At 34.3% G+C, this 19,188-nt stretch overlaps 1 long non-coding RNA gene across 15 annotated transcripts in view; it reads left to right on the forward strand.

The window, feature by feature from the left end:
- The window catches only part of LOC140621501 (uncharacterized), a 271,826-nt gene that overhangs the window by 43,945 nt on the left and 208,693 nt on the right, over positions 1 to 19,188 (forward strand). For 14 of the 15 annotated variants that reach the window (XR_012021229.1, XR_012021218.1, XR_012021226.1 and 11 more), the window contains one exon: positions 13,192 to 13,351. The exons of the other annotated variant lie outside the window; for it this stretch is intronic. This is a non-coding gene — a long non-coding RNA (uncharacterized lncRNA). The remainder of the gene's footprint in view (positions 1 to 13,191; positions 13,352 to 19,188) is intronic. 15 annotated transcript variants of the gene reach the window in all.

The following is a 19,188-nucleotide window of genomic DNA, read 5'->3' on the forward strand; positions in this document are numbered from 1 at the left end:
ACAATAAATATATGTATATATGTATGTATAAATATATATATTTATAACATTTTCTTTATTCATTCATCCATCAGTAGATGCTTAGATTGTTTCCATATCTTGCCTATTTTAAATAATGCTGCAGTCAACATAGGAGTGTATTGATCCTTGAGATACTGATTCTATTTCTTTTAGATACATACCTAGAAATGAGATTGCTGGATCATATAGTAATTCTATTATTAATTTTTTGAAGAAGCTTCATACAGTTTTTTATAGTAATTGTACCAATTTAGAATTCCTAGCAACAGTGTACAAAGGGTTTGCTTTTCTCCACATCCTCAACCAACACTTGTTACTTCTTGTCTTTTTGACTCAGGACCCAGGGATAAGGTTCAGAGGAGAGACCGCAAAGCCCTGGGGATGGTTGGTCAAAACTCTGACTCAGAACCCAGGGGGCAGAGCAGAGTGCAGCAATACAACCCTGGTGATGACAGATCAAATCTCCACTTAGCTACCAAAGAGGGCTGCGGCAGCATAATAACAGCATGACCCAGTTGATGGCAAATCAAGCTTAGCACTTGTTGGGTGGGGCACAGTGCAGAGGAGCTCAGAACCGCTAGATGGCACACTCTGTGGTGCCCCAGTTCAGAGAGTGAGACACAGGCCTAGGCAAGTCTCACTGGTCAGGGACTCCAGGCAGCTGTGTCAGCTGTGATCAGTCTTGGTGAAAACTGCCCCTAAAGATTGTGGGATCCTCCGTAGGAAAGGCGACAGATGTCCATAGTAGTGATGAGGATTGCTAAAGTCCTCCTGGTTTGATTTTTGTTGTTTTCTTGTTTTTTTGCTGGAATGGATACCCTCTGCGGGAGCTCCCCCTGGGCCCTGAGCAGCTCTAGGGGATGGAATAGCATGGCGCAGGTAAGATGCTTTCTATGCTTTTCTATGTGATAGTTGGATTTTGTGCTCCAGAAAGCTTCTGCTGCTTTGTTGTATTCCAGAGCTTTTGAATATCTATTTTCTCTGATTTATAGTTGTTTCTTGTGGTGTAGATAAGTGTTAGGACTTCCAGCCTGCCATCTTGTTGATGTCACTTTCTGCATTATAAATTTTAGGACACTATAATGTTATGTGAGTCTCCTGATTATGAACAAGTACACTAGAATATATACAGTGTGAATTTTGAATAGACCAGACATGAATCAGTGTGAAAATTGACATTCCTAAAGAACCTCTTGAATACAGAGAAGAGGAGGTATCATTAAATCATCTAACCTATCCTAAATTGGTTTGCTCTTATGAGTTCATATTTAAATATTAGCTAAACTAAAGATTATTAACACAAAAAAACACCTATATCACAATATAATTGAAATGATACCATATGTATGCAGTTTATTATTTGTTTGTTTCCATACTCTCCTGTGCTCTGGAAGCCTGAACCTTTGGACAGGAACAGATGGTGCCACTCTCTCATTTGCTCCTGATTGGGCTCAGAAATTGGAAACAACAATGGAAGAATCAGGGGGAATCCCAATTGTCTTCCTTTATCCTTGATGCTGGAATACGGGTTCAGGGTCTCTGGTGGTTGTGTTCTATTCTACCTGAAGTACCTCATCTGTATAGTTCCCCTCATAGTCCTGTTGCACTTTTCAATCTAGGCTTGAAAAAGACTTTCTCTATTGATAGTTTTTAAGTACCTCAATATCTTTTAATTCCCATTCACATCTGCAAGTTATCCCCTCATTAAAGCTATATGGGCATTCTATTTGATAAAAATAATAATAGCATTCATATCAGTATCTTGTCGATCAAAGACTACATCTGGTTCTTCAGTTACTTTCCAGCAGGTGTTATTTTAGTAATAAAAATGATTGGGGTAATCAAGTCAATAAAGTAAATAAATAAAAGCTGCATGCATAATTTAGCTTTTGAAGAGTGAAAATTTCCTTTCTTTATATCTCAAGGAAGTGACTTGGATTTGACTTTCCACCTAAAATATGCTCTTTTTCATTCAATAAGGGTCATATATTGATAATTTGAACCTAAAAACCCAAATAATAGATACTATTTTTAAAAAATAATTTACTCAATCTTTAATTTGTATCCTCAAGTAATAGGGAGTTCTTACTCAAAAAAAGTGAATTTGGGACCATAACAATGGCTAATTTTGATAAATTTTGAACACTACAAAAGTTAGGGAGAATATCTGTTTGATTCCTTTCTGTGTCCCAGCACCAGCATTAATCTTAGTAGGTGCTTACTAAATGTTCTAAATATGTGTTGGTTAAGTTAGTAAATATATGAAAAGTTGGAACCATATAGAATTTCACCATAGAGGGCTTTCACATGCTTAATTGAGCTCTTTAGCTTGTTACAACTCTATAGATAACATTTTATCATCAATTTCTCAAATGAAGAAAGAAGGATGGATATTTTAAAACCATTTCTAAAATCTCATAGCTGGGGCACCTGGGTGGCTCAGTGGTTGAGCGTGTGCCTTTGGCTCAGGTCATGATCCTGGGGTCCTGGGATTGAGTCCCTCTGCCTATGTCTCTGCCTCTTTCTGTGTGTCTCTCATGAATAATAAATAAAATCTTTTAAAAATATATAAAAAATTAAATCTCATACCTAGGTATGTGTTGAATCCATTAATCCATTCACCTTTATTCAATGACCTGTTTCAGTGATAATGTACTACTTACAATATGTATCCGTTTAATGGAGTTTTCCAATGTTATTTAGTATTAGTGAATATATGTTCATTGATACATGATCATCGAAGCCACTATTACTAAATATTATGTATAATGTGCTCAACTGTCTACTTATATCATTGCTTTTCAGTTCTTAAGACAACTCTAAAAACGGTATATATTACTTTTATCATCATCATTGTATTATTATTTTACACAAGAGGAAACTGAGGCAGGGGATGTGAAGCTCTAGTACTGTACTCAGCAAAAGCCATGGGGATATTAAAACATACTAGTGCACTTTAAGAAAATACTTTATTTTCCATCAGCTATAGCGAAAAATAAAACTTTAGCTAAAAAACAAAAGATTAGAGAGCAATTAGATAATATTCAACATATTTATATCCATAATAATAAATAATCATTGTGACAAAATTTTCAATTGCATTGATATTATGTAAAGTCAAGAATTAAAATATGTAAAAATATTTTTTCATGTAGACATAAAAAGTCAATGATGTGTGGTTTGGTTTCTTGAGGTTTGACTCAGATGACACAAAAATAGCTATCAACTCAGTATCTGTTTAAAATACCAGTGTTCAGAATTAGTGAAAACCTGTTTGCACATTATAGGGTAGTATATTATAATATCATTCATTGGAATATATATTTGTATTTTTTTCTATCAAAATAATTCCATCTTTATATATACTTTGAAGCCATTCCATTAGACGTGGTCTTCTCTATTGGTGCTCTTGGAATTAATCTTGTGTGAAGCAGCAGTTTCACTTTTGGCAAATTCTTATAGGGTTTTCTTTTGAAATTGGATTTTGTAAATTTCCTTTCCTAAAAAAAATAAATAAAAATAAATGCAAACAAAATTGGATTCAGTATATAGGCATAACATTATACCTCTGTCTCAATATAGAAATCACAAGTGTCTGGCTAAGTGAGATGTTCGGGAATATATTGATATGGAACACCAATATCTGAAAACACCCTAAAAAATAATTATAACATGCTTTTAGTGTTGAGGTAGAAACTATTTTTGTAAAGGTCTTGGTTATGTCTTCCATTTTGCTATCAATATTTATATGTTGTTTTCTGCTTGAATTCCTTCTTTATTTCTTAGTATTTGGAGCCATCTATTTTTCACTTGTTATTGTCCAAGTAGGGAAACTTACTTGATTCAATTTATATGAGATAAAGATGAAACACACTCATAATAGTAAATGGAATCATAAGAATAACATTTTACTTACCATAGCTAAATAGACATCTGAAAATAGCAATCAAAAACTTGAAAAAAATCCATAGTGAGGAATCAGAATTTCTGAGTTAAGCATCTGATAATAGTTGAAAGTCATTTGCATATCTTAGCAATCACTCTGCAATAAAATTATGGTTCAGTGCAACATTAGTTGCTGCTTTTATTCATAGCTTCGTTCTTATACAGTCTTAAAAAATACTTGATTTTATGTAAATGGCATAAAACCAAAAAATTATATATAAGAAATGTGTGTGTTGTACATGCATGTATATCTCTTGGTCTTTGCAAAGTTCAAATCAAAATTCAGAATTGAAGTGGTAGTTACTTTCTTCCATTTTTACCTTTAAATGTCCTGTTTTAATAAAGGTCAATAAGAAAATTATAACAGGAATGGAATTGACATAAAACAGGCTCAGTATTGACTGCATAATATATATTGCTATTCTTAGGCAGGATTTCAAGACTAAGAAATAATAAGAAACAGGACACAAAAAACTGATCCCACTTTTATATAAAAGCTGATTTCCAAAAAAGGGGATGACCTGATATTGAGATATTGAATATTTCATAGGACAGCATGCCTTTCTATTTAAAATGTTTAGTGGAAGGCAGCCCCGGTGGCTCAGCGGTTTAGCGCCGCCTTCAGCCCAGGGCGTGATCCTGGAGACCCAGGATGGAGTCCCACGTTGGGCTCCCTCCGTGGAGCCTGCTCTCCCTCTGCCTGTGTCTCTGCCTCTCTCTCTCTCTCCTCTCTGTGTATTCTCATAAATAAATAAAAATAAAATCTTTAAAAATAAGTAAATAAAATAAAATATTTAGTGGAAGTTAAAGGATTGAGCAATATATGTGTATTTGATATGCACATATATAAGTTGAATCATTTGAGACTGCTAATATTTAATCACTTTTAACTTATATAAACAGTGATTCAACCTAATACTATAAATACTGATAGTTCATATATCACACAAATGTGAGCATTTGCTTCACTGCATAGTATATGTTATGATTTAAAAAAATAACAGCTGATGATATTTATATTTACTTTATATAACCACACCCATGATGAATTTTTGATTGCTAAGGAGCAGGGGGCATATAATTTAATCAAAGTCATTGATTATTAAAATATCATAAATATATGTGCATACATAATTTGAATACATTACCTTAGTACCCCCGATTGCAAATTAAACCTTCAGTATTTTTTTTAAACTTAGAGACCCAATGTTAATTTCAACAAATTTACATTTATAATAAGTGAAATCTTGGGGGAAAAACCTACTCTTATGTGCAAAATTACATATATATGTAAAATATATTTGTGTTTACAAATAATATATGTATATGAAATTCTTAATTTCTTGTGCTAATAACTTTGCCACTGTTAATGAAAAAATACTAAAAGATACTTTCTTTTGAATTTGGGAATCTCTTTACCTTATTGTAGACTTCTGATAATTGTTAGACAGTTTTTTTGTAAACAAAATAAATTGTATTTTGCATACAAAATACATTTTGTAAGCATAGATAAATTGATTGATGTATCTATGTAAAGGAGGGGTATATGAATGAAGGGAAGGTGCAGGTTTAAAGGAAGTTACCTTTCTGCATCATTGTTTCAAGGGTGGACATTTGATTCAGATAAAAGTAGATTTATTTCCAGTTTCTATCACTTCAAAGTAAGTTTATTTTTAGCAGATTTTATTTCAATTTTCAATTTCCTTATCTGTGAAATGGTAAAATTAATTGAGCTAACTCAAGAAGTAAATGAACCAATTCATAAGAAAGCACTTGCCAAAGGACCTAATACATGCTAAGTCTTCCATAAAAAGAAGCTGTCATTAGTTGTCATTATCATCACTCCCAGGGCTGGGTAAAATGTGCAAAATATAAGTATAGAGCTCCTTATTTAGAAAGCAGGGGGGAGGGGAAGAATTGCTAAAGGTACTAAAATATATCCTATTTCACTATGTTTTTGCTTTTTTCTGAAGATCACAAATTCATTCCACTTGAATGCCTATCCCTCGCCCCTCATAAGTTTGGTTTACACGTAATTTCAAAGTACTTTGACCCTGAATATGCCTCAAGGAAACTTTGATTCATACCCACTATTAACAGCACTGGTCTTTACATTCTTTGAAATCTAAATACCCACAAAAGGAGTCTGGTTTTTCCATTCTACATTTTAAGAACAGGTCACTGGTTGTTGGCCTCTACCTATTGGCTTTCTTTGATTATCTCACCCACCATTTTTTCAATTAGCTAGGTACATGGGATAGAAAGGGAGGGAGAATCACAGGGTATTAATAACTAAGGAGCATTAGTGGCTATGCTGAGGCATTTTCCATTAACCAAAGGATGGGCAAGTCAGCTATGGTGATTTAACAACATTCAAAATATGGGGAAAAAGCCCTTTTATCCAAATAATTTAACTTGGCAGATAATCTTAAAATACTTATAGTATGAATTTTATACAGTCATCTTAACATTGAAAATATAAATGTTAACTTATTGAAAAAAATTTATCATCTAAAGCCAGGGGTTTTTCTTTTAAATCAGCTGATGGACAGTCCTATGCACTTTCTTTTACTTTTTTTTAACATAAACTATACTTAAAATTCATCCTATGCAATTTTCTGTTTCCATCTCTTTAAAGTGCATCGAGCAATTACAAACACTTGTAAGCAATTTGTGTGCAGAATTATTTTATATGCTTTTCATTTCTTCCCAGTTTTTTTTTTATAGTTGTCAACCCACAGTTACTTTGAAAGCATATTTCAAGCAACTCACCTTTATAGAGTTGTTTTCAAAGCATGCAACTTCGCTTTTATAGAAACAACTCTTTATTTTCACACTCCTATTTTCATAAGTTTAAGTAATATTTAAATAAATTATGTAAGTGAAAAAAAACAAAAACAACTGGTACAAGCAGATTTGGGGATAAACACATCTGATACTTGGTACACATACTGCTGAAACAAAGAGAACAGAAGTGTAGAAGACAGAAGTTATGTAAACCAAAAGCATTCAGAAAGCCATAGACTTCAGTAAATATGTTTAACAGAAAGACTAGAAAGCATTGTTTTATGTGGCAAATTGGTAAAATGAAGGTCATTTAAAATAATTTTTGTTATATTTTTATTCCTTAGCTCATTAAAGTTATGTTTTTCCAGTCTTACCAAATTTGTCTCCAAAGGGGAAGGAAAAGTGGAAACAAAGATTTTCTTTTTACTCACATCTACTAAATAGGTAGTTAAACCTTTTTACCTTATTTAATTCACATAATAAGATGATTTGCCCATAGTTGAGATAATGACCTTGAAATTGATATTTTTAAAATAGGCTATATTACAGTTCTTAAGGATGGAACCCAGAAACAACACATATCATGAATCCTGGGTATTTGCAGTTTGGGAATAAAACAAGAAAGATAAATTTGTTAAAAATATTGTAGATCTATTATGGAAACTTTTCTGAAAAGGACATGGTGAATGAATAAAGATTACATGTAAAGAAAAGAAGTAAGAAAAATTGCAGTTTGGATTTTCTTTTCTTATGACAAGAAATTAGCTTAGTGACTTTAAATTCAGATCATACAAAGGGGATGACTTTCAGACAAACCCCCTAAGAAATGTTAACAATAAACAGGATAAGAATAGGTAGGATATTGTCTAAAGATGCCTTCAACCTACTTATATTAATATTTATATTTTTAATATCTTAAAGACAAAACATTTTGCAAATATTTCAAGCTTTTGTCTTTAATAATGATTGAGACTTTCCTCCTCCATTATCTGGTGTCAATAATCCCTTTCTCCCCAACCATTCCTCTAGAAAGACTATTAATTCAAGTTTCAAGAGCCTCAGTCTCAGGAAACAACTTTATTTTTATGTTAAGGGAGAAAATAAGAATTTTGTTATCTTCTGTCTGAATATTAGGAATATGGAACAAATAATTTCCTGTTTCCATGATGATTTTTTTCTTAAGAATGCATTACTAAAATGTATACTCCAACTAAAGAGCTAAAATTTTAGGCATTTGAATTTTCAGTGTTTCAATTCTCTATGTCTCTAAAACCTAGAAAAGTCTGGCACATGTTTGATGAATTTAGTAATAATACATTACTAGAATGTATATTCCAAGAGACCTGAAATTTTAGGTGTTTGAATTTTGGGTCTTTTAATTCTCCATGTTTCTAAAATGTAGAAAAATGTCTGGCACAAGTTTGATGTTAATTTGGGATTCATTGAATGCATAAATGAGTGCCACCGACAGTTTTCCCTGTCATTAACTGGTCTGTAGTAAAATTAGCAGTGGCTGTCTAGAATTCCCTAATGAGGACATTCCTGTGCCATGAATGAGGACACACAGAATGAATTGGCAAATACACATTTGTGTCAATCTGATCTTTAGTGAATTCTCCAGATCTGTATATCCAGGCTCCAAGTGTGTGAGCAAATTCAGAGATCTTGCTAAAAATCTCTAATTATCTTGTGGGAGGAGTACTACTGCCAGCATTATAAAAGTACATTAACTACAGAAGTTAGTCACATTTAAAAAAATATTAATTTTATCATAATGTATGGAGATGTTGAATCACTCTGTTGTACACCTGAAACTAATGTACCAACATAGTGTGCCAACTATACTCAAATAAATTAAAAATTAAAAAATATATATAAATTTTGAAGTGTATTGATTTTTGTTATAACATGTTTTCTTTTTTTCATATTCAAATCCATAGCATGCCTGCATTTAATTTTCCTGTATTATGAAATAAGTTATATTTTATCTATATTTAATAACTTTGACAGATAAAATATTGGATAATAGTTGGTGATTCCAAGTGTTATATATCAATTTGTTATGTATCAATTTTTTGTGTATACTTAATCACTCCTAGAAATGTATATTACCTTCTAATAAAGTATAATTCTATCTTAATATATGATTTTAATATTGTTTTATTGTGACTTATAAATAGTTCTCTAAGGGTTGCCTAGGTAGCTCTGTCAGTTAAGCGTTTGCCTTAGGCATAGGTCATGACCCCAGGGTCCTGGGATTGAGTCCTACATCGAGATCCCTGCTAAGCAGAGATCCTGCTTCTCCCTCTCCTTCTACTGTTGCCCTCATTTATTCTCCTTCTCTCTAATAAATAAATAAAATCTTTTAAAAAATAAGTCTTATTATGAGAGGGAGAAGGCATAGATGGGTTGGCAAACTTATACTTATTCTTCCTCAAAAGTAGTAAACTGTAGTCAAGCATCCTTCTAAATTAAATCTGAAATGATATATTATTGTACTACACAACAGAATTTTATGGAATAATTTTTTTACATGACATTGGGCATCTAAAAATTAATTTATTTGGCCTATTATCTATTTTTACATTTTTAACTTAATGAAATTGTTTTTTATCTATCCCTCCTTCTCTGTTTTTTTTCTCCTTATTGAATTAGTTTATCTTTTTTGTATTTTTTTCTTGAAGAAAACAATTCTTTTGGTTAATTATCAGTGCTATATTTCTCTTCATTATCACTTATCCCTTTATTTTTATTTACTCTGGAGAATTTCTTTTTTTTATTTTTTATTTTTATTTTATTTTTTTACTTTTTTTACTTTTTTTTTAAGATCATATTTATTCATTCATGACAGACATAAAAAGAAAGAGAAGCAGAGACATAGGCAGAGGGAGAAGCAGGCTCCACGCAGAGACCAATGCAGGACTCAATCCTGGGACCCCAAGATCACGCCCTGAGCTGAAGGCAGATGCTTAACCCTGAGCCACCCATGTGTCCCAGGCTTACTTGATAATAGTCTGCTAATTAATAGACTTGTTTTAATTTAATTCAGTATAATTTTATTTGGGTTTTAATTTTCTTGGCCAAAATTTCTGTATTGCAATATATACTTTGTTCACACTAATTTTTTTAAAAATTGTAAACCTGTGATTTGGCTTTATGTAGTCATTAGTAACAGTAGAGTGAGGACTTTACTGAGGATTTTTTTCTATTTCTGTAATTTGGAAACATCATTAGAAAATGGAGCTTGTCATATTTCTCCTTTGACTTTTTAAAAAGGTTTTTAGATGTGGGTTTGGTGCGTGTTTTAACTCCTAACCAATGATTACTACATTGGAACAATCTCATCAACACTTAAAAGTTAATTTGTCTTCTGTATGATTTATAGTTTTATTTAATTTTTCTACGCCACTAATCATACTGCCTTTATTTTTTTTTCATATTATCCACTTTTGCCCACTTGGCTGCTCAGGGTTAAGAGATTTTTTTTTAAAGATTTTATTTATTAAAAAAAAGATTTTATTTATTTATTCATGAGAGACACAGAGAAAGAGAGACAGAGAGGCAGAGACATAGGCAGCGGGAGAAACAGGCTCCATATAGGGAGCCCAATGTGGGACTCGATCCCAGAACTCCAGGATCACACCCTGAGCTGAAGGCAGGTGCTCAACTGCTGAGGCACTCAGGTGTCCCAGGTTAAGGGATTTTTGAAACCTCTATTCCAGTGCATTGTTTTTGTTGTATTCATAAGACATTTAAAAGTATATGTTATATTTTCCTTTGGTTTAAATTTGTGATTGTTAGCTAGTCTTTTTGAATGATTTTCTTTAATAACATTTTTCTTGATATCTGAGTTTTGTTGTAAACATATTGTTCCTTGGTTATTTTGATATTATTATTGTTAGTCTGAGAATCATTTGGTTTGCTTTGTTTTACTTCTGTAGTACAATCTTCAGAAAATACACATTGAGGGAGTGTTGTTTTTTCCTTATCTTTTCTTTGTGGTTTTGTTTTGTATTTTGTTGTTTGTTTGTAACCCAACATGAAAATTCTGTTTTTAGCAATAGAGGTTTTAAACTAATTTACATTTACTTTCATAGTTGATATTTGGTCTTTTGTTAACTTTGGTATACTTTTTTTTCTTTTCTTTTATTGTTTTCTTTACACCATGCATGTTCTATGAACTGCTGCTCCCCTGAGTGTTTTCTTAGTTTTGTTTTCAGGAAAAAGTATAACATATTTTATTAGGTTTCTATACTTGACATAAATAATATTATCTATATTTTTAAACATGTTAACTAAGAAACAAAAGTTTAAAAACCCTTGTGTTGCTAGGCTGTAAATTAAGTGATGAGACTAGAATCTTAAAATGGTTCTGATATTAATGCCTGTATCATCTCTACCTCAAGGAAAAGAAAAAAAATGCTTGTATATTTTACTAAGGCTAATAGTTCATACATTGAGCCACAAAATGATATTTGGAACTGCAAAAGAACATAGGCTGAGATGAAACGGAATGAGCTCATCCCAGTAAAGTATATCTGTGTATTGCAGGGTCTCTGCATGTTAATTGGTGTAATATTTTAAAAGACATGGTCAGTAATTTTCATTTGATATAAGTGGCCATTTGGCAACACGATAGTGCTATAAGAAGCTGAGTAATGGGATCAAAAGGACACTTGCCTTAGCTGACTATTACTTCTTATTTAATATACATCGAAGAGACTATTAGTCAGGAAACCTTGTAAAGAGTCTATGGCACCGTTTATAGCTATTGAAAATAATTTAACTAAATCGTGGTGGGATGATTAAAAGAAAGTGTTATACATAACAAAATACATGAACAAGGAGTTAGAATGATTTGGTGATGGCCCTAAAAAAGAATATTAAAAGCCATCTGAAAATGGTGAAGCACCTCATCTTTAAGATTGTTAAGGTCAACTTAATACATGGCCAGAGTTGGTAAGAGCATAATGGCCTTGATTTTATATTTATTTAGTTTAGGTGCATGCAAATGAAAATTATTAGGTTGAAAATATAAGAATTATGGCTATGAGAATTATGTCCAGATCTGAAAATCACAAACAAATACATATCCTCTTGTAGGTTACAGAAAGTAACTTCTTAAACTATGTAGGGGAAGTGTAACTTTACCTATCTTAAGTTGTCAGCTGGAACTTTTAACAGAAGGACAGAATAACGAGAAAAATCAGTTTTTTAACATATGCAACACGTACCACATAGAAGAAACCTAAACAAAGGTGATTCAAAGCAGTTGTTTAGAGCTAAGGCTTATATTGTATTTTCAACAAAGAACAATAAAGTTGTAGAAAAATGACAAGATGAAAGGCAGCAGTTCTAGGCTTCCAAGGACAGCAGTCTGGGAAGGTAAATATAATGCTAGGAAACTAATGAAGTAAGGTTTGCAGATTCCTCTGTTGTCTTTTCTAGACTGATAAGAATTTGTCTCCAGTAAAAGGAGATACGATATCCTGCTTTTAGGCTAGAGAGGGGGAGCTTGCTTTGGGTTTGCTGCTTCTTAATTGCCTTCAGCTCAAAATAACTTTCATGTAAAAGAGGCATATTTTAGGGTAATGTATTCAGGTGTCCTTCAAATTCTTATTCACCTCAACCTCTTTAGGTAGGAATGCTAGTAATCAGAAGTAACATATAGTGAAGGTGAGACTACCATCACAGAAATCCATTTTAGATTTTGGGAAATTGTTAGAAATATTTATAAATAATTTCTATAATTATAAGGTATTAGTAAATCTAGTACTTGAGTATTGGAATATATTGGGCATTTTACCTCCTTTGAGTTTCTGAATCTATCAATGAGTACTGGACCTTCCAATCTTTGTGACTATGATGCAGTATTGTATTAGGGAACGCAAATACTGAGTCCTAACTATGGAACTTTTGGAACACAATTGGCATGATGCTGAGTGAGGCTTCTTCCACTTTGTGCTTGCGCAGCATGTAACACAAATGACAACCAGTTAAAATTAAATTTCTGATTAATGGTAAGTTTTTAGTATGAATATGTGTCCACTGTTTCATGGAACATGGCTACTAAGAATTATTTTTTGTTTGTCTGAAATTCGAATTTAACTGGGCATCTTGTATTTTACCTAGTACTCTAGGCTAATGAGCCATACCTAAGTAGCTGACTAGTTGGTTAAAATGTTCAGTTTTGTTGCTTAGAATTCACAATCAAGGCTTTTGGAGAATATGGAACATTTTAGAAAAATAATACCCCTCTAAAAAAAAATCAAGCTATTGGTGTATGTCCATGACTTATGTTTACTCCTCAGTAAGTGCTAAAAGAGACAAATGCCAATGCTACTAAAGAGAAAAGCTTCAATTTAGGTGAACCTGTCTAAAGGAAGAATATATATATAATCTGTTGTGAGAAATGAAAACCTTTCTACTTTTTTCCAGATATCCAACACTGTATTAGTGTCCATAATTTGAAACTACCAAAAGTAACTTCTCTGCCTCATGTTTTCACTGTGGTAAACCAAAACAGGAAGGTCAGAAATACCAGGATTTAGCTTGGCATCAATGGGAAATTAAAACAACAGCAACAAAAAGAAAATAGGTAACCTAATTCATTATTCCCTCCCAGAAAACTCCAATGGTTGCTATGTTTGGCAAATATAATAGTATTCTTATACATAGGAGTAATTTATAAGATGGCAGGCAAGGAAAGTTTTACCTATTATTTTTCATTGTTCAGAGTCAAATACCAAGACTAAAGCCACAGACTGAGGTCTGTACTCCTGTGGTCAAAAGACAGAGTCCAAGAGTGGACTTTGCATTAAAATTTTATGGTTTAAACGATTTCTGCTGGTGGACATCAATAGATTGGATTCCTGCTCCCACTTAAATCTTTGGGCAGTAATATAAGATTTTGAGGAAATTGGAGACCTGGCATTAAGCTGGATGGGGATGTATGGTTATTCCTTTCAGGGCCTTTATAGTCACATAAACAATGAATGGGCAGTCTTCAGATTTCAGCCTTGAATTTATACCAGTGATCACTGGACCTGTAGCAGAGGACCTATACCAACGATCACTGTATATTTCTGCATCTTGTAGCTTTTCTAAATTAGAATGTTTATTGCAATAGCCTTATTTTTCCATTCACTAGTATATTTTGTATGTGGAGTCATGTTTAAATGATCAGATAGCTCAAAGGTTACAGAGAAACATCTGGACATTTTGAAGTTACATGTACCTCATGTGTATATTCTAGAATAAGATATGATAGTACATATAAGCATAGGCATAACAGCTTCTTCATTTGCAGAATTGGCAAATGGGATAGTTCCATTGGATTAGAAATTCCTGGATGTATATAAATAAGTGAGGATCCTTGTCTATATATATCAGGGGCATATGTGAGCTCTGAGTTCTCAACGGGTAGACTTGTAGCATAATTCATTGTTCCGGTGTATTTATGTGTTTGGTAACTTATTTTCCAATGGGATTCTAGTAACCAGAAAAGAGCAACCTCTTCAGTAGGATTTAATTTGGAAATAGAACTTGATTGCTTGATTTAGACCAGAACCATCAGGCTCTTTTCTTTGAAGCTGGTAGAGAAGTGTCACTCTTATATGATCCCTAAAGCTGAAAATATATGACTTCCAAGTTCTCAGCCAGTATGTGCCCTGCCACATGGAGATAAGAGAGAGAAAGGGGGAGATCAGGGGGAAGAAGGGAAAGAGCAAAAGACAAAGTGCCCTGGAAGAAATTCATGTGTCTACGGACCCTATAGACTATTGTTTTCAATCTAGATGGTGCAACACATATGTGGACTGTAAAATTAATGCAATGAATGATGGCCAGTTTTTTTTTAACCAAACACAATAAAGTAGAACAGAATAATTAAAAACCATGAATCTGTATCATATAGAATAAAAAATATTTTATGATTCTTTATGTGTATACACATGTATGTAAGGTTTCCCAGAATTGTGATGTAAAATGTATTTCTTACTTTGAGTAGCTGTCGAAAGTGTTTAACTCCAGTGATGAAGGAAGGCATTTCTAGTTCTTGTGACTAATTTTTTAATAGTGTAAACTACCCCTGAGTTCCCTCTATTATCTACCTTCCATTTTTACTTTGTTTAATTTAATATTATAAGCACCTAGTGCAATAGCTTTTTAAATCCTCCTAACATTTCTATGAGGGAGGTACTATTATTATCTTAATTATAGTGGTGAGAAAAATAAAGGCACACAGAGTTCACATAATTTTGCCTGACTGAGTTCATTCAGCTGGTAAATGGCAGAGTCGGGGTCACACTGGTACCCCAGAAAACTATCTCATATTGGTTAAAGCAACAGAATAAAAAAATATGTATTTTGTAAAAATATGTAGTGTATTATGGAAAGAAGAGAATTTTGCTGAAACTAGAAAAAAAGTTATCCTATTAATTATGGTGTCTTAAAATGGAGGTCATAACTTCTTGTAGCTGAGATTCCTATGACCAGCTTGGGTCAGTTCCTTTTCTTATAAGAAAGTGCTATGCTGTGATTACTGTTTATAAATTAGTGAGCAATCTTTGAATCCCTAAATGCTTCACATAGATCTTTAGAATAAAGTGCACACTCTTTATGATAACATTAGTGTTTTTGAAGCCAAATATGTTTTTTTTGTTTCAAGATTATATTCATAGTATCTATCCAGAGACCCAAATATGATGTTTTTTGTAATTAAGAAAAATGCTATTTATATTGTAAAAATTAAACACCAAATTTACATATTATTTCTATGCCTTATGATCTAATTAGTTCATAAATACTTAAGGTTATTCATAATGAGACCTGTGGATGAACTAGGCTTCCAATTGAAGATACAGGGAACATATATTGGTTCACAACCCTCCCAGGAGATTTCCTGGAGCAATCTGGACACTCCCCATCCCACTGCACCCCCCACTACATGCCCAAAGAAAGGAGAGACCAAAGAGAAAGGCAGGACACTCCAGGTTGGTATGTGGCAGTTTTACTAAGGAATGGAACTTACACACAAGGCTTGGTCTTGGGTGATAGCAACATGAATAAATTCTGCACCTAACAGTCAAATCTTAAAAGTTTGTAAAGTGATCTTAACTGGGTTCAGTCATGTACACCATGCAGGTGTTCTCAACATCACATTACTATCTCAAGGCCATGTTTTTGGAACAACAGTCTATGGGAGCAGAAAAGCAAGCAAACCCACATTCCAAGGACAGGGGCGGGGGTGAGGAGACCAGACCCCAAGTGCCTGGGTCCAGCTCACAGGTCAATCAGAGGTCATGTCTTTTTAATGACATTCCCAAACAGCATATCTAATTACTATACAATTTGATCCATGATATACATTTAAGCAATTCATGGATAATTTAGCTACTGTTCATAGCTTTAGAAGAAATTAGTAAAAATGCTCATAATATTTCTTGTACCTTTGTATGACACCTTCTCTATGAGGCATCTTATATACTTCATTTCAGAACAATAATGAAATAAAATAACCTGAGACTTAGTGAGTTTAACAAAACAAGACTATTTGGTACATTAGTTGAAGAATTATCATATAACTCTAGATATGCCTTAGTCCAAAGTGTACACTCTTTCAATTAATTCTGCTGCATTTTAGGATACAAGTTGGAGACCTGAGCAAAAGATGTTGAATGAGAAACAGATCTACTTGTAAATAGATAAAACATTAACTAGCTAAAGAGAGGTAGGCCCACCAAGATGTCTTTGTTTTTTTTGTTTTTTTTTGTTGTTGTTTTTTTTAATTTTTATTTATTCATGATAGGCACACAGTGAGAGAGAGAGAGGCAGAGACACAGGCAGAGGGAGAAGCAGGCTCCATGCACTGGGAGCCCGACGTAGGATTCGATCCCAGATCTCCAGGATCGTGCCCTGGGCCAAAGGCAGGCGCCAAACTGCTGCGCCACCCAGGGATCCCCAAGATGTCTTTATCATTTCTTTGTAACATGTTTCTATCTTTTAGTGTGATGTTAATTTTTTATTCATATTAGATATACTACCTTTAATTCTCCTCTTTAAATGTCCTAGTTGCTCTTAGCAACATCAAATTATGATGGCTCCCTCAGTGCCTTCACAGCTTTAAGTATATTTTACTGCTCTGTGACTTGTGGGGCATAATTTAAAACTAAAATTTAACTTTTTAATCTCTTTTTGGTTCAGTAAATTTATCGCCTATGAAAAGTAAAAGAATAATAGGAGAGATAATTCTCCAATGAATTAATATTAGAGAACCACCTTACCAGGTTTTCTAATCTATAGGGCTCAGCTAAGCAGGAAGAACTGACGAAAATGGAAGGGGGTCATAGTTTCTTCAGTGACAGTGGAAAAACTTGGCATAACTGCTTATGACAGTGCTCATTGCCATCATGATGGGATTGTGAGACCAACTGGAAAATATTTAAACATAGTCATGCAGATAAGTTTCTAAAATAAAGATTTGGAGTTTAAGTACTATGTGCTGATGACTGTAGTAAAAGTCTGTATCCCTGTACAAAACCCCAGATTTAAAACAAGGACAAAGGTTATGTGCCAATCAGAAATCATTTGCTCTCCCCACACTGGAATAAAAGTAATTTTAAAAGCAATTTAAAGACATCAATCCCCTGCTAGAAAGTGAGGTGAATTAGGCAAGGTATGTGTAAATAGTAAATGTAAAGGCTTGAGATCAGATATCCTGGAAATATTTTGTATTGCCTGCGTGGGTAGTTGTGTATCTCTTCACACTCTGGAGCTATGCTAGTTGAATTCCAACCATGTGAATTTGAACTGACTGTTGTGAATAAGATTCTGTCTCATGACATTAAATCTGAGAGAGAGAAACTAGCAGTAAACAAGTGGCTAATGGGAAAGTAATTGACTTTGTGTGACTACAAACTCCTTGTTCCAAAGAAATAGATAATAAACTGAAAGGGATATATTATAGCATAAGAACAAGGAAGAATTATCCTAAAGATTTCATGATTGAAATATATACATCTGGCAATTTAGTCCAAGAAGGAGAATACTTTTTTTAGAAATGCATTATTGGGATCCCTGGGTGGCGCAACGGTTTAGCGCCTGCCTTTGGCCCAGGGCGCGATCCTGGAGACCCGGGATCGAATCCCATATCGGGCTCCTGGTGCATGGAGCCTGCTTCTCCCTCTGCCTATGTCTCCGCCTCTCTCTCTCTTTCTCTGTGACTATCATAAATAAATAAAAATTAAAAAAAAAAAAATAGAAATGCATTATTTGGGCAGCCCGGGTGGCTCAGTGGTTTAGCACCTGCCTTTAGCCCAGGGCGTGATCCTGGAGACCCAGGATCGAGTCCCATGTCGGGCTCCCTGCATGGAGTCTGCTTCTTCCTCTGCCTGTGTCTCTGCCTCTCTCTCTCTCTCTCTCTGTGTTTCTCATGAATAAATAAAATCTTTTTTAAAAATTAGTCTTATAATACTCCATAAAGAAAGTTTCATTTAAAAACTTAATTTAAAAAAAAAAAAAAAGTATTACACAGATCTCTCTGACCATAATGTGATTTAGAAATCAACAACAACAGGGACTCCGGGTGGCTCAGCAGTTGAGCATCTGCCTTTGGCCCAGGGCATGATTCCGGGATCCAGGATCAAGTCCCACATCCCGCTCCTTGCAGGGAGCCTCCTTCTCCCTCTGCCTATGTCTCTGCCTCTCTCTCCCTGTGTCTCTCATGGGTAAATAAATAAAATCTTAAACCCCAATCAATATCAACCAGGTGACTGGGTACACGCACAGAGATACCAACACCAGACACTTCAACCTCACTGGAAGGGACCCTACATCATGATCCTGACCACTCTCACCGCTCTCAAGGTCGACGGGATTACTCCCTGGGTCCACTACATCCACATCCAGCCAGCTGACCCACAGGCTGTTCTCAAGGACTTTATTCCAGAATGGAAAAGCCAACCCGACAAGGACAATCCCCTAAAGCTAAGACTGTGCCGTTCTCACTTATTTCCCACCTCCAAGACTCCCTAGTAGGAGGTTGTCCTTCAAAATAGAAGGGGATTAGAATTAGTCTTCTTACAACAAGGGGGGGGGGGGGCGGTTATGTGCTGCCTTAAATGTAAATGAGAGCGAGAACAGCAACAAGGTTGGTGAGAATCCTGGTTTAATCATTCCCCTGGCTCACTCTGAGAGCAACCTGGACCCATGATTGGGTCCTGCATAGGATCCTCTGAAAAAGGGGGTAATGTGGGACCCAGGAAATTTAACAAAATCCCCTACCCCTGGACAAGCAGAGCAGGACTGACTCTATTTTGTGCTGCACCCGCCTTGTGCTGACCTGCTTATTGCTTAGGTACTGCCCTGCCGAACTGGAAATCGGCTCAATGATAGGCCAGTTCAAATGGATACTGTAGGGTAAAATGTAATTCAATC

This window comes from Canis lupus, chromosome 30 (genome assembly GCF_048164855.1).
Source record: "Canis lupus baileyi chromosome 30, mCanLup2.hap1, whole genome shotgun sequence".
Classification (NCBI taxonomy): Eukaryota; Metazoa; Chordata; class Mammalia; order Carnivora; family Canidae; genus Canis; species Canis lupus.